The sequence below is a fragment of the Apus apus genome, chromosome 1 (assembly GCF_020740795.1).
Source record: "Apus apus isolate bApuApu2 chromosome 1, bApuApu2.pri.cur, whole genome shotgun sequence".
In the NCBI taxonomy this organism is placed as follows: Eukaryota; Metazoa; Chordata; class Aves; order Apodiformes; family Apodidae; genus Apus; species Apus apus.
This window is the reverse complement of record NC_067282.1, coordinates 94103698-94131340: the sequence shown is the minus strand read 5'-3', so window position 1 is coordinate 94131340 and position 27643 is coordinate 94103698. Positions and strand designations below refer to the sequence as shown.

The following is a 27643-nucleotide window of genomic DNA, read 5'->3' as shown; positions in this document are numbered from 1 at the left end:
TATGTTTTTGCAAAGTCAGGGCCAAGAACGATGACAGATGGAGAATCCACCTTCCTGAAACTCACTCTTTTGTGTTGGTTTAGGGCATTTTAGTTCAGCTCTGTGCCATATGGGTTTAGTTGAGGAGACAGCTTGACCCTGTAGAAGCATCTTTAAAAAGGACAGAAGAGTTTAAGTATTTTCAAGAGAATTAATTAAAATGCCTTTCAATTGAAAGGGAATGAGGGGTGTTTTGTTGTTTTTTGTTACTTTTTTCAAAATAAAGCTCTAGCCTCGTGAAACATTTCACATCAATTACAAAAGCAATTTCAGTACATTTTTCTAAAATGAGGAGTAAGCCAACTGAATCTGCTGGGTGTGGGAGTGACATTTCAAAATCCCACTGACAGCCGCATTTTCAAACTAAACATCATCTCTTACTGGTGCTAACTGAAGAACTCCCGACTTTCTAGGGGCAAAATTGTCCCTTTGGAAAACACTGGTGGAAGGCGTGAGCACCTTCAGGCTGGAAACAGGAAAGAGCCTGCAGTTTTCTACCATAGTAAAATTCAGTCCTTCTGCTCCTGTAGCTGTGTGCTGGGATGGGGCCAAGGGGCTCAGCCTCCTGACCTCCTGCCTGTCTCTGTTTTGTGCACTGCTCCTCATAGCCAGTTCCAGTCTCTTCAGGAGACTGCCAAAATGGCTGGCAGAAATCCTAATTTAAACAGCATATTTACATGAGTCAACTTTCCTTACCTATCAAAGAGAAGTGAAGGAATGGGGAAGGTATGAAATGTTATCTGAGCAGTGAGGACTGTACTGCTGTTTCTCAGTCTTAAGCACAGTCACAATTATCTACTTATTTACATCACAGTTTTCATTGGAAAATTACTAGGTGCCTTGCAAATGAAGACTTCTGATGTTATATTGGCTTTAATGGAATAAATTGTGATTTATTTTTTTTTTAATTTTTTTTTTCTGAGAAGTGAAACATGACAGCAAAGTTTGCACTCTGGCATTACAGTAGATCTGGGATAAGACCTCTGCTGTAGGTTGTCAACTGAGCAGCTGTTTCCAGTTCTAGTCTTTATTATTTTGCTTGCAAAAATATGACAGAATTGTAGAATTGTGTAGGCTAGAAGAGCTCTCCCTCCTTCCTGTCAGAAAATATTTATGAGGATATTCGTGTGTGTGTATGTCTGAACAGTCATCTGGTGCAGGAACATAATGGATATTGCTGCCTTGTTTGATGCTGTTGCACGTGTTCTGAGAGAATTTATTTGCCTTTTTGGTCTGTAGAGGACATGTTCAGTCCTGTGCAAACTCAGATCTCATAGCACTGTCATAAAGAAAACAATAACAGGAACTAGAAGAAGGTGTTTTTGGAGAACTCGTGCAAAGGGGAGTTTGAAGAAAGGCAAAGACTGGATGGGCACAGAGAAACTGATGTTGGTATTGTAGTTAATAGTGTAATGGAAGTCCAGGGTCATGGACAGGACCAGGAGACAAAAAGAGCAGTAATAAAAGAGAAGCAGAAATATCAGAGAGTCTAATTTGAAGGCGAAGCTGGAAAGGCAAGCAGAGAGGAGGTTGCCCTCTTTGATCTATTTGATAGATGGAATTGCAGAAACTTGAGGACAGAACAGTAATGGTGATTATCTGCACCTGGTGATCATCATCTGCACCTGCAGCTGTTTGTCCAGGAATCCCTGGGAGTCTCCTTTGAGAGGGGATCTGATGGAGGTACCTGTGAAAGCAAGTTCACGTTGCTGTGAGCACAGATGAGCTTGTTCAGCCAGGAGGCATTTCTGTAAGGGCTGCTCTTGCTCTCAAGAATCGCTTGCAGAATAGCAACAAAAGGTGAAGACCCTGGTCTAGTCTGGCCTTCTACATGACAGCATTCGTGGCACATCACCTACCTTTTCCCTGAGGCCTGTGATGCTTCAGCTGAAGTCACAGTATATCTCTTAAGATGTTTAGCTTCTTTTGCCACGGGCTCATTTGACAACAGTCTGCCATGCCCCTGAGTGAGCCCCTCAGGCAGGGCATTACCTCAGCACGGGAAGCGCTTGGCTGGGCATGCACAACCTGCCCCTGGTAACAGCGGTGCTGGCTGGGGGAGCTGCCGTTTCCGTGTGCTAACGAGGCAGGAATCCGGCACAAGGGTTTATAGCTGCTGCTGCTGCCATCTTGTTGCCCAAGGCCTGTGCTGCCGTGCTGCCCCCAGAGCTCCTCAGGTGTGCAGCTGCTGGGGGCGAGCTGGGAGGGTGATGGCTGGTGGGAGCCGCGAGGAAGGTGGGCAGCGTGGGGCGAGCCAGGTGACAGGAGAAGCAGCGAGCAAAGAGCTGGCACCTTGGGGAGGTGTAGAGGAAGGCATGAGGAGAGCAGGCATAGTGGCAGCACATGGTCAGCAGCCAGGTGAGGGGAGAAGTGCTGTGTCTGCAGTCGCTGGTGTCGGGATTCAGGTATAAGCTGTGTTTTAAGTAAAACCACTTGGCATACGCACCATGGCTATTTTTTTGCTCCCTCTTGGGGATTTTACGTGTTCCTAAACTTTATGGTGTTTGAATAGCACAGTGCAGTTAATAGCCTCGGGTGCCAGGGGGGAGCAGGGGTGGGGAGGGGGCATGGCAATCAGTGCTGCTCTGAGGAGAAGACAAAGACTGGGTTTGTGGCCTGCTGGGAAGGCGCCAGATGAGAGGGAGAGGAAGAGGATGAGAAGGGGATGTCGGAAGCTGCAGGTCAGGGGTGAGGGTCTGCAAGAGGCAGACCTCGGGGTCCAGCTGCAGGGGCAGAGCAAAACAGCACAGTTAGAGGAGTTCATGATGCTATAAGGGTGGAGAGAAGATGCGGCTCAGCAAGGCAGGCTGAGTTTACTTCTAGGCACCTCGTAGTCTTTTTAAAAAAAAGTTTTGGTAGGGCAATGTCGGTAGTGAAAGGTGAGCTTGGTTAATGGAAATGGCTCATTTGTGAGTTGGGATGTTATATTTGCAGGACAAGATTAGGTGCTGAAGCCAAACCAGCAACCTGCCTTTAGAGGCTGGTTGGAAAAAAACACAGAAGAAATTGTTTTGAGAAGCACTGGTGTTAAGGGAGCATGGCTGGGGCTGACTGCAGCCTGCTCCCTGTTTCTCTTGGCTTACTTCTCAGAAAAAAAAATAATAAAAAAATTACTTTCTCAAGCATCTGGGTAGTTTTATTTTTTAATTATATTTTTTTTTTCCCCAGGACTAATTGCTGCTGAAGGGGACATTGTTATCCTACCCCTTTCTTTGCTGGGTCCTGTGTTCCTGCTGCCTTGCTTGTATCTGTACCAGTGTTCCCCAGGCCTTGTTGCTGAAAAGTGACCTGGTTTCATCAGGTCTGTATCTGGGCAGCTTGATTTGGCTGACACGTGGGTGCAGCCATGTTTGGGTGGCATGAAGGAACCAGTGGGAATGTGCAACCCTGGGTTTTCCATTTTGTGGTCTTGGTTTGAACTGCTAGTGAAACTTTGAGTGACATCTCTTGTCCTTCAGTTTTAGTATTACTGTCAGTCAATATTTAGTTGGTGGGGTCATCAGCGTAGACAAAACCACCTTGCAAATCCCATTTGTCTTACTCCTTTCTTTTCTCAGTGTACATTCTAGTTAGTACTCCTTGAGTGGAGCTGCTCCAAGATGAGTTGAAAGCATTTGTAAGTGCCACTATTACATTAATAATTATAAATAAAGGGCAAGTTTCTCGAGAGCACTGCCTGCTCAGTGGGCTGTCCCTGGGCTGCAGCGTCAGACCTGCTGAAAGCTGCGTATTTAGAAAGTTGGGCTGATGTTCTCACAGAGATAGAGCTGTCTTGCTGGAAAATGCTGCTTAGCCAGGGTTTAGACTTGCTAATAGTGACTAAACTATGAGCTGTTGAGAATGTGTTGGAGGTGTGATATGAATTAAAAATGGGATGAGGTAACAGACAGGTCTTTGGCAAGAGCACAGAAGGGGGTACCGCGGTGAAAGAGAGAGGTTATCCCTGGCAGGTGAATGGCAAAACAGCATTACAACAGGATTTCAGTATTAGATATAGGAGATAATTCAAGAAATGTATACATGTATCATGAAGGATAGGCCTGAAGGAGCAGTACACTTGGAATAAATGAAACAGATGTGTTTTAGCTCTACATTATTTTTTTATGCAAGAGGTGGGTGTGTTGCTGAGATGTGGAGACAGCTCAGTGGTGGCTCAGTTTGCTGACAAAAGCAGTGAGCTGGCATTAGTGTTGGGCATAAGAAGGGCCGTGTGTAGCTGGCAGTGCCTGTGAGGTAATAACGTACACAAAGGTTGGGGGGATTGGAGCCAGAAGAGAGCAGTATGGGATGATTTCCCCCAACCAGCAGCATGGTATGCTGGTGTGGTTTTACCTCAACACCCCAGCTCCAAGTTTTAAGGGAAGTCACTGAAATATAGAATGTGGGTTTTTTTTCTAACTGTGCACCTGTCAGCATTTCTTTTTTTTCCCCTCGTTTTGTTTTGTCATCTCTGCTCTTGGGAGCTCTGCTTCTGACTAATCTGCTCTAGATGGGTTCTTTGCTTTGTAGCTTGTTAGACTTGTATTGTCAACACTTTGGAAATGACCCGAATCCTTATAAGTGTGACATGGGTTCCTTCTGCCCTGTGGCCCCCAGGAGGTGATTGAACAGAACCGCTGATGGCGCAAGTTGTCTTTTTGATAGCATCGCTTGGAGGTGGGACACAAGGGAGACAGCACAACTGGCTCTTGCCACTGCACTTCAGAGGAGTGGCTATTAAAACCTGAGCTAGGAAGCTTGACAGGGTAGTGCAATCTACCTGATAGTTGCTTTCCCCCCCCCCCCCAGATTTGCAGCAAAGTAGGAGAAGAATCTGAACATGACCTGTCTATAGCCTGAGATAATTTCTGTACTGACAAACCACAGAGATAAAGCAATGGAGAGCTAAAAGCTAAATCTCTTCTGTACAAATGCTAGGAGCATATGTAATAGGATTGTTGAATTGGAGTTGCATGTTTTCAAGGATAAGTACAGTATGATGATACTGTACTGCTGCAGCCATTCTTAAATCAGAAAAAAGGACTGGGGATTTTAGTTGTTGAGGATTATTTGGTTTCACTATAAGTTTCTAGCTTAGCAAAAGAGAAGAAAAGGCCTTTGCAGATAAGACAATGGATCTCTAAGAAGGCTGGTGCTCTGATTAATGAGTGTCCTGGGAGAAGAGAATAGGACCACTCTGACCTCAATGTAGTTTGGTATCACAGATTTATCTTACAAAAAATGCAAAGGTAAGGAAACTGTTTGTTGATCTTCTAGCCAAAAAGGTGGTTAATTTACATGGAAGAATGTAAACATTTCCAGAACACTTTCATATGTTTTTCTGTAGGCTTTCAAAATTACACATTTAAAACTGCACATCCCAACCTCTATGTTAAATATGTGTTATTGAAACTACAGTTTTCAGCAAGCTAAATTGGAATATGTCACAATGAGGTTGTCTGCCTAATCTTAATTTTTCCTCTTTACATGTACGTGGTTTGATGCAGTGTTTAATTGCAGGACACCTCCTGTCTTGCCCGCATCACATTTGCTTCCTGGTGGGGTTGGTGACAGTAGGCATAAAGTGAGGGCTGCCTCCAACCCTGATTTTGCTGCAAGAGGGACTTGAGGCTGCAAGAGGGAATATGGCTGGGATTTTTGTTGCTGTTGCGCTCTGGTTTAGGAAGCTAGGGGCCAGTCTGCTTGTCTTATTAATGTGCTGACCTGGATAGATAAACGTTGGTCCAGGCTTGGTCTGGCACGTGGTCTATTATCTGTCCCTTGTGCTCATCAGCCACTAGGCAAGCAAAGGAGAGAGATGCCTCTAGGGAGCTGCTTCTGGGACAAGGGCTGGATTTTGGGGAGCAGGAGAAGGATTTTGGTGCACATGCCCCCTGCAGGCTGCTGGTGTTTGGCGTAAGCATGCCCAAAGAGCTGGTCTGCACTGAGCAGGTGGCAACTGAAGCTCTCTGAAGCTTCTGGCGACCTGAGCACTGGACCAAGGCCAGCACAGCCTCTCCCCAGGGCTTTCCGCACCCCTCTGGAGGCGGTGGGAAATGGGGGAAGCGCCTGGCCCAGCCCTGGGTATCGACGCAGATTTTAATCGTAGCGGAGCGATAGTTCTGCTTGTCATTAGGATTCACGCCAGCTTGTTTTAAGACTTCCAAACTGATATCCTTTGTGCGTGTCTAGTAGCACAGATAAAGTTTCCCAGAAAGGTTGCTGATCCACTGCTGGTCCTGCCTGAACTTACACACGCAGTCCCTCTCCTGCCAAGTCTTCCTTGCTCCATGAGGCGTGTGGGGGGACCTTCATGTGTAGCTGAGTTTCTGTCTGTTTACAGGGAAAGCATTTATTTCTTGAAAGCCTGGCAGTGCTGGGAGAAAGTGACAAGCAACACAAGGTAAATGAGACTTTTTGGTAAATGGCTGAATTATTTGTCCTGGCCCAGTGACTAGCAGGAGCCTCTCTTAGCCACCATGAAGGTGGACTGGGACCTGGGTTGAATATTTGAAGCTGCTGTCTAATGCCTGATGGTCCTGCTCCAGCCTTGCCATCTTTTGCCCTGGGTGGCGTGGGGACAAGCAGACTGCAGTGAGAAGCCTGCCCACTTTATTTCTAGTTCAGCTAAGGGGATTGCTATGGTTTCTTTCTTTTTGTTATTGTGGTTGCTAATCCTGCAGGCAGGCTGATCCTTCCTGTGTGTTCTTGGCTTTTATTTTTCTTTATTTTTAGGGGCAAAATTCCCCTATTATACTGGGTTTTTTTCACTTTGGTTTTCCCCTCCCCATCCCTGCCAGTGCTGGTGTGAATAAATAGGAAGATGCCTTATTTTACCTGCAGCATACTGGAACCGTACTTTACCTGTGGTATAGTGGAGGGAAATGCTTTTATTTCTGAGTGGGTTGCTGGGAGAGGGGAGGTGTAGCTGTGCATCTGAGGCGTGGATCTAAGCCTCAGATCTAACTCTAGAGCTACCTGGTGCCTCTCCAGGATGGCTGATGGAGCTTGTGTGCAGTTTGGCGGATCCTTGTGGATCACCCCAGCTCAAGGATATTTTAATCTGAGAGCTGCTGCATGGGGCAATGCTGTGAGATTTGAGCTGTTTGCTCTCAGCAGCTCCCTTCTCTCTTTTTAGTTGCACCAGTCTTTGACCACAGCTGATATATTGTCAACTAGCAAAAGACCATTCATGTTGAATTATGGATGCATAAAACAGTGGAGGGCTTTTAACTGGGCGGCTATTCAGAAAGCAGGTGCTTCCTCTTGGGGTTTAAGTTACAAAATTCATCTGGGCATTTCAACTTTTTGCATTTTAAATTCACTGATCCTAAAAAACAAAGTAATTTTCTCAGCTTTGGAGGCTGACATCTGCTTGGAGGGATTAAGCATGTTCCTGTAGCAGTGGGCACAGATTTACTTTGTGGATGGGGATAAACTGAAGGGAGTATTAAACCTTGGTACAAGTTCCTGTACTGGGATGGAAATTGCTTTGCAGGTTTGGAGGGAGGCACGTTGGAGCTTGCTTATTTATTTGGCAGATGTTTGATGACGTTACATCATCTACAGCACTTGGAGCCTGTGAGGGTTTTGAAAAGGCTCAGTGCATTGTGGTGGGTCGAATCACAACAGGAACCTCTCCTCTTCCCATTTCTTGTTGTGGGAAAACAACAGTTTTAAATAATGAGCTGTCAGCAAGCTCTCCCTCTCACAAACCCATGTTTTGAAGTGATGTGAAGAGGGTTGGTCAGGAAGAGGGGATGTTGAAAATCTCGGGTGGTGCTCAAAGAGTTGTCAGTCAACTCGGGGGTCTAATCTCTGAACAGCATGCCATGATGATATTTGCTGGGGATAAGTGAATTTCTGTTACTTTAGTTGGACAGGCATTCTTGAGCTTTATGTTTAAATGCATTCAGTTTTCCTGCTTTAAACTTATGTCAGTGCTTCACATTTATTGCTTTGTGAGAGCCAGGCTAAACCAAATTTGGCCCCTAAGCATAATTTTGCTCATGGCATGTGAGTGGGAGCCAGCTTTTTATAAAACTCAAGATCAATAGAAATGGTACAGTTAGCTAAACCCAAGTCCAGTGGAAAGGGTTGCTTTTAAACAAGTAAATGTTCCCTATAGGACTGACAGCCCCAGATACAGCAGCCCTGAGTGCTTGGAGCTGACTGAATGCAAACCAAAGCCAAACAGACTCAACTGGCTTTCGTGGCTCTGGCAAAATATAAATAGCAGCAAATAGTGAGAAGTGATTTGGGTTTGAATTATTTCCCCCCCCCCCCCACTACATTAATAGGTCGAAGTGATGGTAGTAATAAAAATCTGGCCAGCTCTTTGGCTGCTGTAGTTTGGCAGCAGTCTGTTGCAGGTAATGAGGGTCGTGCAAATTAACACCAGCTGTGTGCATCTGGCTTGATGTCTGAAGTTCACCTATTAATCTTTCTCTTCCATTCCAGAAGCTACGCAGAACAACCGATGTTTCCTTACCTTCCTACTTACTTCTGTAACATCCTCATGTGAGTAACGACCAGGGTGGTTTTGATGAAGATTTTAACTGTTGTATCTGTTTGCAACTCCTGCCTACCCTCCTTCTGCTCTGCTTACTTGTCCCTTTGTTTCTTTGTCCTAGGCCAATGCTCCATAGTCTGCAGAGGAGAATGAGTGGTTGTCTTAGAAATAAGAATATGAAGGCTTTTTTGAAATATGCAATGAAATACAGTGAAATGTTTATACAAAAGATTGTCAGCAGCTGCATGTTTTATCAAAGAAAGTATATTCAGAAATGTTTATAGAAACATGACAGCACTAAATCTGGATAGTTTGTCACTAATCTTTGCAAAGATGCAAAACTGATTAAATAAAAAAATTCCCCTGAGGCACCCTGCAACTTGCAATGTACATATGACCCAGGCTTTTAAAGGCTCCTCTCCTGCCCTTACTCTTCTCCACACTTCCTCCATGTGGTCACTTCAAATTGCTGCCAGCTGGCCTATTTGTCATGTGTGCTTGTGCTGCTTCTAATTTTTGACCTTTCAAAGAGACAGACAAAATCTGTGGCTTATGCAAATCTTTGCATTTGCAGCCAGCCTAATAGTGGGAAGGAAAAATACAGGGAGTTTAAATTGCAGAAGGGAACAGATTCTGTTCTTTAGTGCCTCACTATTGACCATAGACCCTAGTGTGCCTATAAATGAGTTGAAGCCTTGCCTGTTGTGTCTGATGTTGTCTTGCTTCCATGTTGCCTTCTACCCTTATTTCAGATGTCAGGGTGGGTTCCTTCTGGTGTGTTTTCAGCTTTACAAATAGAATTAATTTTGTTTCTATGCTTGTTCCAGGGTAAGTTTGTTTTTTTTTTTTTCAGCTGAGTGGTTTTGTAGTATGGTACCTTCATAGCGACAAAAACAGAATTAAAAAAAAATTATTTTAAGTCAGCATTGTAGAGAAAGAAGAATGAAACCACAAGACTGATACATCATCAAACTGAATGTGCCAGTGTGTGAATATGTGGCAGAACAGTCAGTTAACAGAAAATGGTAGTGAAATTGGGTGGGATTTCTAGTTTCCCTGGAGTGAAAGTACATGCAGTTTATGATGGATAATGAAATGTTATGGGTTTTATGTCTAATGCATTAATTCTGCCAGTGCAGTAATCCCAAGGTTCCAATCCACCGCAAGGCTGACATTTATGTTGTAAAGGGATGCACAAACATTTATTGAGGATAAAGACTGACAGTGCATTAAAAAAGACCCAAACAAACCAAAAACCAAAAATAGAGAAAAATGCAAAGAGTCTTCTCTTTGTTCTCCCTTCCTTCTCTCTCCTTCCCTTGTATCAAATACTAATTAATGTCAAAGGGGCTGTTGCTCTGAAGACTTGCCCCTTTCATAGCAAATCCGTGTGTGCGTGTGTGTGTGAAAAGGGGAATATCATATGTGAGGTTTCTGTGCTTGTGTGTGGCTGGGGTTTTATAAGAGCAAGCCTTTGGCACTTCCATCTTGGGGCACCCTGCTCTTCTGTTACATAGCTACATCACCAAGGTAGTTGTGAATCAGACCAAGGTACTGAGCCAGTGTATAAGCTGTGTATTGTTCACCCAGTGAGCCATAAGCTGGATCCTGTTTCCCTTCTCTGCTTCATTGCCGAGTGGTGGAGGCACAGCTCTGAGCTTGAGCTATCCTTTTAATCAGGGCCACATATTCGTGCTCCAATCCTTGCAGCAGCACAGGTGCTTTCCTCATTGCACAATATGCAGGTTCAGGGAGCCAAAATGGCCAGAAAATAAAAATGTGGCTTTTTGGCCTGCTGCATTTTGTGAGTCAGGGTGCTAGAAGAGAGCTGGTGGCTGGCTGGAGTTGGAAATGTGTAGGAAGGACATGATAGGCCTGATGTGGAGTAGCTTCAGTGTAGCAAAGAGGGGCAGGGATGGAGGCAGGTGGCTGCCTGGGGGTGCTGCTGGCCAACAGTGCACATTACTCCTCTCTTTTTGGGAAAGGGTAGCTCTGGTGATGTGTGGAATTGCAGCCATAGCCAATAATAACACATAAATACATTGATTTTGATTGAAAGCCTGTCCTGGAGACACTGTCGCTAGTAATAAAGCTGCATCTGAGATCTTGCTGTCCTTTACTTACCACAAGCTCTGCACTAGTGAACTTAGTGATGATGTGCTGTGGTTAGCACCCATACTTATTTTCATGAATGAAGTTTGGGTGTGATGATTTGAAAGCTGCTAGAATGAATACAGCCACCTGCATTTCCTTTGGTGTGTGTCTTTATCTCACAGGACCTCTGGATGCCCATCTGCAGTTATCAGAGTGGCAGTTATCAACAGTCTCCACAGCTTTCAGTGCTTGTTCAAGTAACGTTGTGTCACCATTCATTCCTAGGTAACAAAGCCTACAAGCATTATGATTAGCTTTAAGCAGGTACCAGAGCTCTGGTTAAAAGAAAAGATGTTTTTAATACATCTAAAGTCAATGCTGTGGCTAACTCCTTTGCTGAGGAATGAGGACCAGTTTCCAAGGCTCCCTGGAAGGCTTTGCTGCGTGCTACTGAATGAGAGCAAAAAGGCAAAGTGGAGGTTGTGGGCAGTCCGTGGAGCTTAACTTCAACAGAATTTCCTTTTGTGCACAGCCACTTTTTCCTTGATCAGCAGTGTCTCTTGGAAGCTTTGACATAGAGGGGAAAACTTCTCTTGTAGCTTAGTGCTTCATACCCCCATCTGCAATCTCTCCTTGCCAGTGCATTGGGACAGTTTATCCCAGTGCTGGGAAGTCAGCCACTTCCCACTGCTTTTGGACTCTGCTGGAAGCTGATGGAAGAGAGGGAAACAGTACAATGTACTTTGGACCAATACTTCCTTATTCTCCTGGAGGTCTTGGGCACTGAGCTGTAGCAGAGAGAGCTCCTTCTTGTTCTGCAGTATTCACATCCTCTGCTCTCAGCACCCTGCTTCTGACACGTCTCTCTGAGTTCTTCAGTGCATCCTGCTTCTGAACTGTTCATCTGTATGCTGCCTGCAATGAATAATTTCACAAGTGTTGTTGTTGCTGCATAAATATGCAACTACTTGGGGGTCTGCCCCTCCTTTTCCATCTTCTAGGGCATGTACAGCTTGGGCTCCCTGCTTTTTGCTCTGCCCTTCAGCATCATCTGGCTTCGTCATTTTGAGGAGGTTTGAGGAGAAAGGATTTGTCTTAGAACCTGTTTAGTGCTCTTATGGCCTCAGCAATCTGTGTTATTAGAATATCCTGCACTCCAAAGCCCAGTGATGGTTGGACCTTGTTGTTTAACCCTTCCTTGCCAGCTATGGGGTTGTGCTTTTTTGCTGTTGATTTTAGAACTTTTTTTGCTTGTGTCCTGCAAGAGGATGTTCAAGGAGATACCTGCTTTAGGGACCAACCAGAGATCTATGCTGAGAGTGGGGTAGAGAGTGAAGAAGAAGAGGCATCTCCCTGAAAAGCCTGTGAATCACTTGTGCTGTGTGATCACCTAATAGGAACAGTGCAGGAGACGTGAGGCCTTCTGTGCTTTTTTTTTTCCCCCCCCTGCTTTTGTAGGGATCTGTCCAGGACTTTAATCCTGATGCAGGGATGTTCCGTTTTCCTGTGGCTGATGCGTGTCCTTGTGTCACTGAAATGGGATGATGATCACATCCACTGTGCTGGCCCAACTTCAGCTGGCCTGACCTCGGCTGGCCTCCAGATAGCTCAGCTGCTTTTTGCAGAACCCTGAAATGTGGAACATGGTCATTTAAATTTGGAGAGTTCCCTCTGCTGAGTGTGGCTTCAGTGGGGGAAGTGGGCCAAGTTATAAAAGTAATTTCTTCAAGTTACTGAGTCCAGCATTCTTGACATTCTTGAGCAGACAACCTCCAATTACCGCTTTTGTGCAATTAATGCAACCAATGGGACTATTTTGTTTCTCTGCTACATATTCCTGTTTTCCTTGCTGTTGCCCTATTTACTGCCATTTTCATTCACATCCATCACTACTGATACCATGCAGCTATCCCGCTGTGTATTGATCAGGGTTGTTTGGGGGGTTCTTTTGAGGGTACAGGGATAGAAGAGGGGGGTTAATAACTTTGGTCCCACAGACTTACACAGAGGAGGATCTGTCCTGATATGCTCGTGTCTCCCAGAGTTTTTTACAGTCGGAAGTGACAACAGGCAACATTGCAGTTTGCCTCCCAAATGTTGTGTTTAATCACAAATCAGGCTTTAATATTTAAGTAACAGACAAATACTGAAAAGCCTCAGAAGAAAAGGGCTTTGAGTAACCTGGTGTCCCTGCCCATGCAGAGAGGTTGGAACTAGATGATCTTTAAGGTCCCAAACCATTCTATGAAACAAAGGAACAGACAAGACATTAAATGGGTGTGGAAAAAAAGTACAACTGAGGGAAATTAATCAGCAGTTCTAGAACAATTGTGATTTTTAGAGTATGAGGCTTTTGCCAGTAAAAGACAGCAGATCTCTACCCTTGAGCTTGCTTAAGAAGTTAATCTGTATGTGAATTCTTAGTCTTAGGGATCAGTCAGAGAAATTATGTGTCTTGGGTGTTCAAAATACATTTGTGCAAGTACAGAGGCAGGGTCAGATGGCACTGGGGTTAGAAGTGTCAGGCTCAGGTTAGACCTTAATGCAGGTCTTCCAAAGGTGACCATGTAACATCATGGATGTGTACCTATGTATGCATTGCCTGTCTGTCGTCACTGGTTTGCAGTTACTCAGAAGTGGGCTCGCAGAAGCAGGGCTGTTGTTTAAGTATCATAAGCCACATATTCTTTGCCTGCTTTGTCTGTAATGAGCTGTGGCCTTCTTGCAAATAGAAGTTTTGAACAAGATTTGGAGACTCTTTATTTTCTTTTAAATGTATTGGTATCAAAAGCAAGCCAATAACTTCAAACTGCAATTCAGAGAAGATGCTTCCAATTGCTTCATGCTTTCCTCCTGCTCTTGTTCTGCACCTCCTTTCCTTGCCTGCTAACCATGAAAAGGAGCCAGGTTTTAAAGAGCGTTTCCTGATCATGCTTCTCAATTTCTTGTTTTCTTAATAAAGGGCGTCTGAACAATCTCCTGTAATTTTGGTGTTTTTCAAAGCAAAATGCACGATGGGCATTTCTCAATACTATCCTATCTTAGCATGCCTCTGCCATGCTTTGCTCTTGGCCTCCAAGTTATGTATATAAATCCCTCAAATTTGTTAAGTTGCGTAATGAGAATTAGGGTGTAGATAGCAGTGTTGTCTGCCAACTGCTAGGGACTTGCAGGAGGCTGCTATCCTGCCACCACTGGGAAGTACTATAAACCTCTGTTGGGAGTCAGTAGCTTTCAGTCCTGCTGGTGAAACCATTATTATGAGTGTTCCTGCTGTTTCGCCTCTCAGTGTCTTTCTGTTTAGCAGAGATGTGTTTACTTAAGTGTGTCCTTGGCTTGGTCGGGCTGAAACAGTTTGGGGGTGCTGTAGTAGCAGTAGAGCTAGGTTGGTAGGCAGGTTTAGCAGCCAGTGTGGAAGGATGAGGATCCAGCTGTCAGAGTTGCCGGCATGGTTTGACTGTTAGAAACCCTTCCACAAGCTGTGAGGGGGCTTCAGGGCAGCTTAGGTGGGTGGACTCAACATGGATGAAAGGCTCATCTACTCTTGATGGAGAGTTTTGCCCTCTCTGCCAGGCATTGTCCTGGCTCTTTGATTGATGCCTGTTTGTAAGTGCTCCTGAGCCTGGAGTCAGTAAGTCAGAGTAGTTCAGGTGAGAAGGGATGTGTGGGGGTCTTTTCTAAAAGCAGGACTGGCTCTGGGACCAGACCTGACTGCTCAGGGTGGTTTTTCTAGGCAGATCTTGAAAACCTCCAAGGACAGAGTCTGCACAGCCTCTCTGGAAAAAATTATCCTGCTTCACTTTTCATCTTGAGCATCCTCATGGTGAAGACCTCTGTGTACCCAGGCAAAACTGCCAGTGATTCACTTCATGACCACTGTAACACAGTGTACCCAGACTTGGCATGGGCACCACCAATATGGATGCTTTACAGTGACTGTAGATGGGAAGAAAATATGCCTTGAAAGAAAGGTTTGCTCATTGTGAGGAGCACAGCACTGGCAAGCAAGTAGATGGTAATATAGTTACAGGAGAAATTGAGTCATGGCAATGAACGAAGGGAGTATAAATAGGAAAAGCAGAAAAATAGCATATACTTTCTGATAAAATTATGTTTATCTTCAAATTTAATTACTCAATCTGGATTTTTAAAAGGCAAAAAGACCTCTAAAGTATCTAGAACAACTTAATGGAAAAAGGGAAGGCACAAAGATTTAAAGCAGGGAGTCGTATCTGCTGCAGTCTCTAAGACCTCTGGGGGTGGCAAGTCTGGCTGTGCCCTGTCTGCCAGCTGTAGTGTTTATAACCCTGACTTGTCCTGTGAAAGTCAGGGGTGGTAGCTCTCTAAACAAAAGCTGAAGTCAAGGTCTCTGCTCACCTCAGAGGACTTTGGGTCAGATAGTGCTAGTGAGGAGGGGGAAAGAGGTATTAACTGGACAGTGTGATTCCTGTGTTGTGCTCTGGTCTGGGGAGGCTGAAACCAGGTTGGGACTTCTTTTCATTGAGGTGACATTGAGGGGAATTTGTTTACCATCTGGCTGTAAAGATTTGAAAAAAAAAAAAAAAAGAAGAAATAAATTTGAGCTTGTTTTCTAAAAATGAAAATATGTGCCGTCAACCAGCATCTTTTATTTTTATGTAGCATGTCTAAAATAGGTGCAGGTCTGCCTACTTTCTTTACATGCATCCTGCAGAGAGTAATAGCAGCAGTTTCTGTTTCTATGCTGTTAATTTCTGGGAGACTCTTGGAGTACTTCACTGGGAGGATCAGCCAGTGGGAAACTGTGCCTTTAGCCTGGATCTGCCAGGTGGTCAGGTCTGCAGCATTGGCTGGTGGTGGGAAGGCAACATGAGGACTTGCAGCAGGAGCTTGCTGAGCCAGTCCCATCCCAAAGCCCACTTTGGGCTGTGCAGGCAGGGGGTATGTGTGGATGGCATTGATGCATTGCTATGATCTTCTTCAACAAAAAGTTCAGTGTAGGAGGAAAGGGAGCAAGGACACTTTTGGTAGCCTGTTTGCTCTGGTGAAAGGTGACAGTTGGATGCACAGGGAAGCACTGCCTGGATGGAAGAATTACTGGAAGTGTGCTTCCTGTTGTGCCAGTGGAATTAACAGATGTTTATTGTCTGCTAGCCCATAGCTCTGTGGCTTTGAAGAGGTTTCTCTGTGAGCTGTGAGAAGGTGCCTCTTCTGGGTAGAGTGGGAGGGACTGAGCCATTGAATAAACCCTGAGCTTTGATGGTGTGCTCCTCCTGAGAGCAAGGGAAGGGGCTGAGCCTTTGTCTTGTGCTATTGTAAGCTGGAATTTATCCTTAGAGTGAAAGGAGTCATGCCTGTGCCAGGTAATGTGGGGTCAGCTGCTCAGTCAGCCCTGAATTCACGTCCTGAGCTCATGGCTGCGAGTGCATTTCATCATAGTTGCAAGGAATTGGAAAATGCACCCCAGACCAGTGTCTGGAGGTGCATGGGTCTGGGATGATAACCAAGTAGCCCCTGCTTGGTGGCCTGAACAGGAGTCTGGGAGAGAGGAGCAGCATGGTTCATGCTCTGATGATAGGGGAGCTGTAACCAGATGGCTCTCCATTCCTTCTTCCTCTTTGATGCCACATCCTTGTGCTCGGGCAGCCATGCACTTGGCTGGGGCAGGGGTTCCATCTGCCCAAACTCTGCCTTTTTTTTTTTTTTTTTTTTTTTTTCCCCAGCAGGGCAAATTTTCACCCCAAGCTGTCCCCCTGACCAGCAAGCCTCTGGCCTTCTATGAGCTCCAGTATGTGTGCCAGGAGGGGAGCTTGTGGCTTTAGGGTGAGGTTTCTCTTTAAGGCAGCAGCATTAACTAGGTTTAAGCCAAGTGTTAGGCTGTGCTTTTTTCTGTATAGTTGGGTTTTATGCTTGGACAGGTATCTTCTGTCCTCTCTCTGTTGGTGTAAAAACATAGATGGCAGATCAGGCTGTCTGGCTTCTTTAGCATGAACATGTGTCAGGTTTTCACCCTGTGTGACCAGGCTGTGACTAGATCAGGTGTTATTGACAGGGGACCAGAGCATCAGTTGTAATTCTGCCTCTGCTGAAGGACTGTGGCCATGAGTGAACCACTGTCTCTCTGCTTGGCCATGCAGAAGATGGGGATAATGCTTGATGCTTGCCTCACAGGGGTGTTGTGAAAGTTAATTTGGTAATTATTTATAAAGCATGTTGGAGTGCTGCTTCAGTTCTACACAGTGTTATGATAACATCTAATTAGCAATTCCTTATGATGCTCCATTTTATTTTCGCTATAAATATTACCCTAATACAGGGATAGCTCTGCCTGTGCTAGTCATCTCAGTGACTCAGAGGGAATAAGCAAACTGGATTTAGTTTGTAAATGGTCTCTCTGTCCTCCTGTCCCCTCCTCCTATGCTGTCTTACCCATAAAAACATCCCCTTAGGCAACCTGCTGCGAAGCCGGTGTCTGTCACCGGGTTGCCACTTTGGTAGAAGTCATCCCTCAAATGGAAATGTCACCCCTCCAGCAACCCACTTGCTTTTCCTGGGCTTTCCCATCCTTCTCGAGCCTTGCAGCTCTGGGCTTTTCTTTCTGGGCTGGGGCAGGTGAGGGTTGGCAGGAGGGAAAGGAGGAGCTGCCACGGGAAGATCTCTGACCTCCCTTTCAGTGGGATCTGGACCAAGCGCTGGTATAACAGGATGCAGGATTTTATGTCTTCTCTAAGCTCCTTCCCTCCTTCCCTCCTTCCCTCCTTCCCTCCTTCCCTCCTTCCCTCCTTCCCTCCTTCCCTCCTTCCCTCCTTCCCTCCTTCCCTCCTTCCCTCCTTCCCTCCTTCCCTCCTTCCCTCCTTCCCTCCTTCCCTCCTTCCCTCCTTCCCTCCTTCCCTCCTTCCTTCTTTCCATGTGCTCACATCCCATATTGTGCTTCCGTATTTCATGTTGTGGGCAGCATCTTGTCATTGCTTTGGCCAATGCTGTTATGAGATTTCATATGACAGTGTGTTGTTTTTCCTTCTCAAAATAAATAATGCTCAGAGACCTTTGCTGTACATCACACATTACTGGGTTTTTTTAGTTGTTTGGGGCTCTTTTGGAGGTGTGAATATCCTGTATGTTTAATACTTCAATGCAGTGAGTCCAAAAGCTTGTGATACCTATTTTTAGGGTTGAAAAATTTTGACAACTAATGTAAACCTACAATATCCATCATTTGACAGCATCATCACCAGCACACAGCTTGTCACTTTCATTTCGAGCTGATTTTTCCAACGAAATTAAAACTATTGGCAGGGATGCAGTGGAAGCGTGTCAGAACGCAGCATGAAAATGACAGCAACTACCACCCAGTTTCTTTCAAAGAAATGAGAGGAGGTGTTTGGATTAGAGGTCTGGAATAATGTGTTCCTCCTGCGTCTTCTCGTCAAAAAAGGAAATTGACCCTGTTTCGTTAAACTGTGGTTTATCATTGCACCGGGCAGCAGTTGCGGTAGGGACAGAACGGGCTTGTGGGCAATGCTGTGAGACTTGTGCAATGCTGGGTGTCACTGCTGTGACAGCCACTTCCCTAGTCAAGGGGAGCTGGGTTGGAGCCACTAGGCACAGCTGGTCGGCATCAGGCACCCTATAAAGCCATCCTGGTGCTGAGGCAGTGCAGAAGCTTGTGGCGACTTAAGGTACATGTGTATATGTGTGCTTGTGTGTCTGTCCAGAAGAGCTTCATCATTGCATGTGTTTTCTTGAGGCTAGATGACTAGAAGCAGGTCTCATCTATAGATACTAATCCTATATACATAGAGGTGTGTGTTTTACCTGGACGGTCCCAGTAAAGAGAAGAAGCCCTACCCTTTGACTGTGAAGTTACGTGCGCCGAGTGTCTGTGGGCAGAGTGCCCACATATGCCCTGCAAAGTCAGAGTGAGAACTGCCAGCTACAGTCAGTGCAATGAGATGCAAACCTTAAAATTTAACTTGTACTTGTTCCAGAGGTGGTTCATGCCTTTTGTCATTTGTCTTGGTTTTTGACAGTCAACAGTGCTGGCTCATCGCCAGCATCCACTCCCTGTAGCCCATTAGAAACATTTTTCAAGTACCCTTGAAGTGTAACAAGGGGGATCAATTTTCCCATGAGTTGATATATCTGCTGACCTCTCCAAAGAAAAAAAACCCAACCCTGTAGTTTATTACCTTACTTTTTTAACGGCTGAAAGGGAACTATTTGTGGCTGAACAATACCTGCCTTTCACAGCTCCCTTCTTAATCCCACATAGAAACATGAGGCTGAGAAAATCTTTCTGATAACAGGGAGTATGGATACATTCAATCTAGTGTAATTTTTCATGCTGTTCACATTCTTTAATTGTCAAGGGTTGGTTTTCAGGTTTTTATTGGACAAAGAGAAGGCAGGCAGTGTTAAGTGTCAATTTGAGGGGGTAGAATTGATTCTGATGGTGGTGTGATGGTTTTCAACCAGTGCTCTCTTGTGAGCTTCTATATCACAGGGATCCAGTTTGAAAGCTGAAGCTTTAAAAAAAAACACAAACAGAACCCAAACAATCTTAAGTTGGCTTTCTTTCTTCCTCAGTTTGTCATTGAATATAACATGGCTCAAGCCTCCACCTACACAGAGACAACCCTTTACTTTAGCAGTATTCTTGGTCACAGTCCCTTCTGCCAGTTGCACAGGTAGAAGTGTGGGTGTTGCTCCCAGGGGAAGGGGTTACCAGGGTGAAGGCGTTGCATGGCTTGGCCACATCATCCACAGTGATGTGCAAGAGCTGGCTTGAACTTTGAAACCCAGGTCGAGTTTATAGGTCTGTAGTTTACACTGCTATGTGAAAAAGGAACGTAATGTCACAGTTACATATGCTGGGGTGCCTGCCTGTGCCACCAGATTAGTCTGTGGTTATGGGATGTTTGGAGTAGCACCAAAACTAGCATGGGCATCAGCACCTGGCATCATTTCTGGCAGATGTTGGGCTCTAGGTTGTGTCCTGAGACAAGCTTGGCCAAAGCAGGCAATAATCATGGTGTCTGGGACCATTATCTCCACCATGGCTATAAGGATTTGAGGAAAGACCTGAATGGCTCCAGGTGTCTGGAGGATGGAGACAGGACGCTTCTCCAAGGCCGTCTATTTGCACAGCTGCAAATAGAGACAGATACAATCATGGTTTTTTGAAGCACCTTGGCTTTGTAAAGTAACCCATAGTTAAAGAGATACGGTCTGCATAGCCCTGTGCAAGCACAGCTGATGCTCTTCATATCTTGCTGCTGTGCTCAGGATGAGTCACTGTACTGAAGTGACTCCCAACCATTTTTCTGGCCAAAGTGATAATCCATTGTTAAAATTATATTAACTCATGTGTGCTAATTAGCAGGTGTGCCAGGGTGTGAGAAGCCTGGGGCCTGGAATGTTAATTAGGGTTGATAATATACCTTTATGCAGGATACAGACTTGGCTTATGTCTGACAGGAGTCCCTCTCCCCTCCTTTCACCACTGAGGAAGTGCTGTCCTGCAGTGGACATGCCACGTTGAGGGAATCTTTCACCTCTAGGCTCTGTGGCAGGGTCTCTGCGTCTCAGCTGGATATTTGGGAGAGCCTGTGGACTGCCTGGAGGGTTGCTGGGACTTGTTCTGCTGATGCTGGAAGAAAATGGGGCTTTTCCCAGCGGTGTCACCTGTATTCAGCTGAAAAGGGAAGGGTAGATGTGTGCCCTCATCCCGTCACAGGGACTACTTAAGCCAATGACCACTTCTTCAAGCTCCTGGAGACAACATCCCTTCCAGTTGTCCAGCTCAGTGGCTGGCCTGGTTGTCTCCAGTCCGTTTTGGGCAGAATATGGTAGGTTGTCTGAGAACAGGTTTTGGAGGTCTTCACTAATTGCAGGAGAGCATTAAGATTTATATAAGCTGGCTCGAGCACCTTCAGAGGAAGCCCACATCAAAAGGTGTGTATCCAAATGTGTCAGCCAAGCTAGGGTGATGGGACCAGGGCCTGGAAATGCCTGTTCTCCTGCAGCAGGCTGGCGTGAGCTGAGAAGCCATGGCACCGCCTGGCAGGGCTATCAGCAAGTCGGTTGTCAGCCTACTGCTCCACTCCTTCCCCAAGTGTCCAGGGCCACCTGATACCTGCAGTCCAGACCCTCGTGAGTAGGTTGCTCCAGCCAGGCTTCCATGAAGGCCCGTTTTCTGGTTTCTCAGCAAAGTTTTGGAGGAGAGCAGGTTGGCTGGTCCACAGCCATGGAGAAGGCTTCCCTTGCCACTCTCTCCAGCCCCTCTTGAGGACTGCAGCAGCAACCAGATCAAGTGCTGCATCTACAAAAACCCTGGATCTTAGGTACATGATGGCACCTGTAATTCTTCTGTGCATCTCTCTTCATACATCAGTGGTGCTGTGGGTCATGACAGGAATGGGAAATCACTACTCTACTTTTATGCATCTGCACTGATTTAAAATCCACTGGTGGTCAGATTGACTTTGGACTAGCTGACTTATGATATGGTTGTCTGAGGCTTTCCGAAAGCAGTTCTTACAAGGAAGGGGTCACATGTAGTTCATGTTTTGCTGGGAGTCCCAGCCATGTCAAGGATTTGCTATAGGTTACAGCATACCAGCAGGAAAAGATGCCCCAAACTGCTGTGACAGGATGCAAATTGCCCTAACACTGGCAGCAAAAGGGTGTGCCTCCTTTAGTCCTCTAAAGTGGAAAAAATGCTTCAGACAATCACTTGCAATCTGTTGTAGTAAGCATATGTGTTCCTTGTTTAAGACTGTAGGGTAATTCCTTTGTAACTATGGGAGCCTGCGTGCACGCATGCCTGTGTATACGTACACATCGGTTTCCACATAATGGTGGAGCCATTTTGATAGGAGTGATCAGGAGTGGGTGGCCATGGAGCTCTGAACACAGCTCTGCCTGTCATGCTGTTGTTTGAATGGGGTGAAGGTGGCGAGTGCTGGAGTGCTGGCTGTGCCCAAGTGAACCTGAAGGCACGTAGGAGCAGCCCCTGTTGCCTTCTGAGTCACTCGGGGCTTGCCTAACCTGCTTGCCTGCTTGGGGTTTGCTAGTTACCAGGACTGAAAACTTCTGGAGGAGGCAGTCTGCTCCTCTGGGCTTTTTCCAGTTCATTTCTCTTGCCTGGCCTGCAAATGCAAGCTGTTGATTGTGCTCACTCAGTGTTTAAATTAACTGGAAGGCTAAGGATCAATGGTTTCAGTGCTTTCTAGTCCAAATGGTACATCTGGTCCCATCCCTCCTTCACCCTTTTGGTGCTGTTGAGGTGGAGGGCTCCAGTGCTTATCAGGAATGCTCTGTGGTCTTTAGGGGACCTGGTGCTTTTTAAGCGTGGGCAGATATATCTGAAACATCTGATGCTGCAAGTACTTAGATGTAAAGTTGAACCAGACCTGCTGTTTGAAGTGGGCTAAAAATGATTGCAGTACCAGAAAACTTGGCTTACACTTCTGTTTCTGATAATGGGGTGTGTAAGAATGATGGTGCCACATCAAATCACTTCTCCAACTCTCTCTTCTCTGGCTGGTCCATAGTAGAGTCATCTCCTCCCATCCTTTCCTCCAGCATCCATAGCACTCAGGCATGTGGAGCCCCACAGCCTCACTAAAGGTATTTAATCACTGTGGCTGCACAACAGTGTGTGTAACCTTGTGGGAGAACTGGGCTCCTGCGCATACCTTTTTCCTTTTTATTTCTTCTTCTTTTTTTTTTCTTTTCCTAATTATTTTGTCTTTTTCCTAATTTATGGTCATTGCTGGGCTGCAGAAGGCAGAACTACAAGAATATGGTTATCACTTAATAATTATATTTTTGAAGTATCATGCAGAGTTGTAAATGTTAATTTGTTGATTAATTAGAGTTTTGTTTGTAAAAATATGTAGTGTTGTCTACATCATTCTGAGAATAGTTTAATACTAATTTCCTTCTCCTGTATAAATGGTATGGAGTCAAGGTAGGGGAAGTTGGCAGATAAACACAGCTGGTTTAGGTTTTGTATTGGTATTTCTTATTTATAGCAATCATTAAACAGCCCTGGTCTTGAAGATGATGCTGCTGAAATCCTAATCCAGAAACAGTTATATGGAAGTAGTGAATTGAATAAAACCAGATCCATGAGTAATTTTTAAATCCATGTAGTTCCTGATCCTACAAACACTTTTGCACTTGTGGATGGCTTATTGGGAGGCAGCTGCCTGTGGGTTTTGAACGTGTGTTCTCTTGCAAATCACTGTGCAGATACATACCCAGGGAGAAATCCTCTGGGATGTAACGAAGTTGAGGGCAGTGGCAAAAGGTGCAGAGTAGGTCAGAAGGTTTTTTATTTTGTCTTGTTGAATTGCTCTCCAAAAAGGCAATGAAATGCCAAAGATGATGCAGTTTAGCAGCATGAGGAAGGGGACCACGCAGCTGGTTCATGCGCAAGTGACGTGCAAGTCACCTCTGTGGGTTGACTGTGTATTTTAGTTCTTGGCTTCTCTCACACCACACCAGGCTGGTGAGTTAAAGTCACCCTGGAGGGTTGTCCTTAGGAATTCAGATTTTGGGAGCCAGCAGGCTGAGTGGCAGCTCATCTGAAGCCTGTGATGGGAGGAATTAATCAGGAGAGGGAGGGACGGATGGAAGGAGGGAGGGATGGCAAAAACCCAAACCTTCAAACACACCCAATTGTGACCCATCTCATCTTAGCATGAAACTTAACGAGTTACACCCACTCTGAAGCAGAAGAGGAATGAAACGCTGGCGCTTCCTCCTTTCTGTTACAGGCAGCCGGAGCTTGGGAAGTACAACAGGCAAAGATGTTTGTGCTGTTGATGGTGAGCGGTAAGCTACTTCATGAATCACATTAACTTTTGCTTGCATTGTGTGTGCTGGGCTGGGGAATGAGAGCAGCTGAAGCTGGGAAAATGTATTTGTGGCGTCATCATATTGTCTAAGATACTGTGTGTCCAGGAAGCCCCATAAGGCTTTCCTCTCCTAGCTTCTGTATTTCCCTAGTGTGGACGGAGGTGTTGCTTTCTCTGAGTTGTATTTAATCAGGTCATCAAGTGTTGTTTATTTTCCCAGGGTGCTGCTCGCTGGCAGTAGAAGCACACTGGGTTCATTGCAGACACTGAGAACTCAAACTGATTGAATGGGTGCTGGGGACTTAAATTCCCTTGGAGAGAAAATGTAGTATCATGTTACTTATTGAAGATGCTTCCCTTCTCCAGCTGTCTGGCTTTATTTTCAGTAATTACAGGTTGCCGTGCTCTTTAATTGTTGAAAATGAGCCCTGTGAAAGGTTTCAACTTGAATTGAGCTCTGTTAGGTGTTTCTGCAAGGTGGGAAAAGCTGGAACGTTGTTGAAGGGCAGTGCTGCATGCTTTTCAAGAGGGGTGGGAAGGCTAGGTTTGGTGGGGTCTCGCACTCGCTGAAGATCTGATACCACTGCAGACGCAGGGGCTGGGGGAAGCTTTTCCATATCAGGTTGCTTATTTTTTCTCCCAGTTACTTCTGCGATTGCTTACCAAGTTATTTTATATGCAGGTTACTATCTTTAAATCTAAATTGCCTAATTCTTGGGTTGGTGACAGGAAATGTGAGTACAGAGCCCTGGCCCTGCAATTACTGTGACTAAGCAGCCAGGCTAATAACCAAGCCGGCAGCATTGTGTCCTGGCCCTGCTCTTCCCCAAGCAGCTGGCTGCTGTCAAGGGGCTGGCTTGCCATCCTTTCCCAGCTCACCATCCTGACCTGCTGTCTTCTGGGCTGCTGTAGAAATGTTGGATATGGCTCCTATTTCCTGAGGGGCATGGGCTTGTTTTCCCACAGGCAGGGTCAGACCTGATTCAGAGTTGCGATGCAACACATCAGCCATGAGTAATCCTCCTGTGCAGAGGCAAAGTATAGTTCATACCTTTTGGGGGGAATTAAATCACGCTGTAACTGTTGGAAATGTTAGTGCTTTAATAGTTTTGTTTAATATACCAGAAACCCATTGTCAAGGCAGCTATTAGTTCCTTTGATGCCGTTTTCATATTGCAGGAGTGATTTAAATTTTCACATGTGATTAGTGCAGTGGAATGAAGGAAGCAGGTTTTGTAGGTGTCAGTGGGTTGCTTGTTTTTCCCCAATCCTTTTGGAATTAAAAGTGATCTGTGCATTACAAAAAATGCGTGGAAAATTGCTGTGTTAATCATGGCAAACAGAGCTAAGGAATCAAATGCTGAAGTGTGACGTGCTTGGTTACGCTTCCTTGGGGAACTTGCTCTTTAAAGGGTGCACTTCTGTTTTTAAAAGAGTGCCAACTTGTTTTGAGGCAGGAACACTATTTTTCCAGAATGCCTTTCAGAAAAAATCTGCTAACCCACAAATTTGCATCATTTAAGTGTTTGTTTGAGCTTTATGCTTTTGCCCTGGGAAATAAGTGGTAGGATTCCTGCTGGCACCTGTGGTGTAGGAAGGGCATTGGTTTTGCACCATTGGAGCAGTAGAAGCAAGCCTATTAGACGTCTGTTTTGGAGCAAACTGGTTTATCTTTAAATGAAGTTATACATTGTAGCTTGAATTGTAGGTAATGGCTATCTGAAAATGAACCCTGAAGAAAATACAGATAGTTTCCTGCAGGATGAGTGACCTACACTGGCCCAGCAGGGGGTCCAGTGAATTCCCAGGCATCCTCCTTCCAAAACCTGAGGCAGGAGGAGGATGGAGGAGCAGAAATGGGAGCTCCGTGCTTGAGGCAACAGATTGGCTTGGGTCTAAAGTGTGGCCTCACCATGTGTGTTGAGGTCCCGTGGCGTATGGCAGCAGCGAGCCCTTTATTGCTCTCACTTCTCTTTGGGTCTGATTAGTTAGCCAGTGCTGGTCTTTTGCCATGCTGTGAGGATTAATTGTGCAAAAAAAATAAAGGGTCTTTGGTGGGGGGAAAAAAGAGGTCACTAGGATAAAGTACCAGCTCCTAAACCATTTATTAAAAAAGAAATCCAATGCGAAAGTAATGGTGGCATTGAATCTTTAAAAGAATTTGACAAGAAAGAACTCTCTACTGATACATCTTTCTCAGCATCATTTTGTTAAACTGGTGACTGTGCAGTGTGTTCCAGGGAGTTTTATGGCCCAGTAATCCATTGCTGGATGAGGGGAATATATTATTTATAGATTAGAGTGTTTTAACATCCTAGCGTGGGGTTATTTAAGGAGGTCAGAATACAGACAGTGGAAATGGGATTAGCCCAGCTGTGCTTCAAACAGTTCAGAAGCAGGGAAAAAAAAGGTAAGTTATCATGTAGATATTAAGATTTTTATTGTGTCTTGCAAGGCGTTGGTCACATAAGATTTAGGGGTTTGTAGAACCAGGGCATAGTTTTTCATTTTATTGCTTGTGACATCTCAAATTTTAATTGAATTGTAAGCAAACACGAGGATCTTTTTTTCCTGGCTCAGCAGGCTTGCTTTGTGCTGCTTGTTTGCTTTCTTGGTGTGATGGTGTCAAAGGGCTTGAGGAAGGGAGAGCATTTGTGCTAAGTATCAAATCCCTCTTCCTTCCAGGGGAAGCTGTCCCGTATTTTCCATGAGTGAAGCCTCCTCGCTTCTGAGCTCAGGTCCTGGAAATGCAGCCCCATGGGCCGATGCTGTGGCTGATGCCAGAGGCTCGTGGGGAAATGAGTAGTTAGTTGATTCACTGCAGAGTGCTTTTAATGTAATTGCTTTTTGAGACTTCCAATTAAGCTTTCAATAAGAGTTGGAATGTGATGTTCTCAGGTGGTATAAAAAGCCCTCCTAAAGCAAAGCAAATAAATGATCCCAGAAGTGTAGCAGGATGCTGGTTAGGCAGTGCATGCATCTGGGTGCACGCAGACTGAGGGGTCCTATTTCGCTGTGGTCCTGTGAAGGGTCTCTGTGCCCAGACCCTGTCTTGGCTCAAATGCAGCCAGTGCAGGAGGTTCAGCAGTGTCACTGCTGCCAGAGCCTGCAGCAGTTCCTGCTCTCCCTCACTGCCTTTGGGGGTCTTCCCAGCAGCAATGCCTGGGGGGGCAGGTTGGAGGTTTGCTGATGGGAGACCAGCAGTGGTTCAACTCTTGCCTTTTCTAGTATTGTTTAGAGTTGTTCTAGATTATGGAGTAGTTAAGTGCCCAAACTCGTAGTAATGTTAATGGAGGTTAATACATTGACAAGTATTATTTGGGCTGCAGAAACTGTCTGCATGTTGTTAGGAGGAGCACAGCAAGCATGCTGTGGTGCTACTTGACCAAGCATGGTTTAAGATACATTGCAATACCTGGTGTTGCCATAGGTGTACTTGAGTTACCAAGTGGTACCTGTTCTCAATTAATGAGCAGTGCCTCCGTAAGCTGACTCGGGCCTGACCACAAATCACCTTGCATACGTACACACTGCTGTAATGACATGAGGGTTTGCCAGTGGGGACATTTCAGGAATGGTTTGGGTCTGTCAAAAGATCAGGCATATGGATTACTTGTGGACATAGGAATGTGTAAGAGCCTTGGTAGATGTGTGTTCTCCAGCAGAGGGAAGGGTACAGAGGTAGTACTGGTGGGTGGCCATAATGATGGGAAAACTTGTGTTTGTTTCCAAAGATGCAGAAACATTTTTTTCTCTTGAAAGTTGCCCTGAATTTCTCTTTCTATTTTCTCTTCCAAGAATTTGCTCCTGGTGGGCTTGGTTTCACATAACTGGTGCAAGAAAATGCCTCACTTGTTGAGAGGATTTGATATTGGATAATAAGCACAAAAACAGCACTTGGATGGCATTGTCTTTATGAAAGTTTACATATATATATATGTATGTATGTATGTATCAATACCTGCAGTGTTAGTGGTGTTGCCCAGATGTATTTTAGCTTGTGGGGAGAGCCATAGGGAGCTGCACAGCTGCCCAGAGGACAGTCAGAGGCTGGGAACCACAGCAGCTGCCTGGCAGAGGTGGGTGGTTCTGCTGCACTGGCTGGCCTCTTGCTTCACAGAGCCAAAGCTTCCTGTGTGTGTAGGGAAATAACTCTTTTAGGTAGTGTTGATGA

At 45.4% G+C, this 27643-nt stretch overlaps 1 protein-coding gene across 5 annotated transcripts in view; it reads left to right on the top strand.

The window, feature by feature from the left end:
• Positions 1-27643, top strand: part of TIAM1 (TIAM Rac1 associated GEF 1) — a 186163-nt gene that overhangs the window by 45126 nt on the left and 113394 nt on the right. For all 5 annotated transcript variants that reach the window (XR_007890810.1, XM_051631326.1, XM_051631299.1 and 2 more), the window contains one exon: positions 8479-8538. The gene's annotated coding sequence lies outside the window, so the exon portion shown is untranslated. The remainder of the gene's footprint in view (positions 1-8478; positions 8539-27643) is intronic.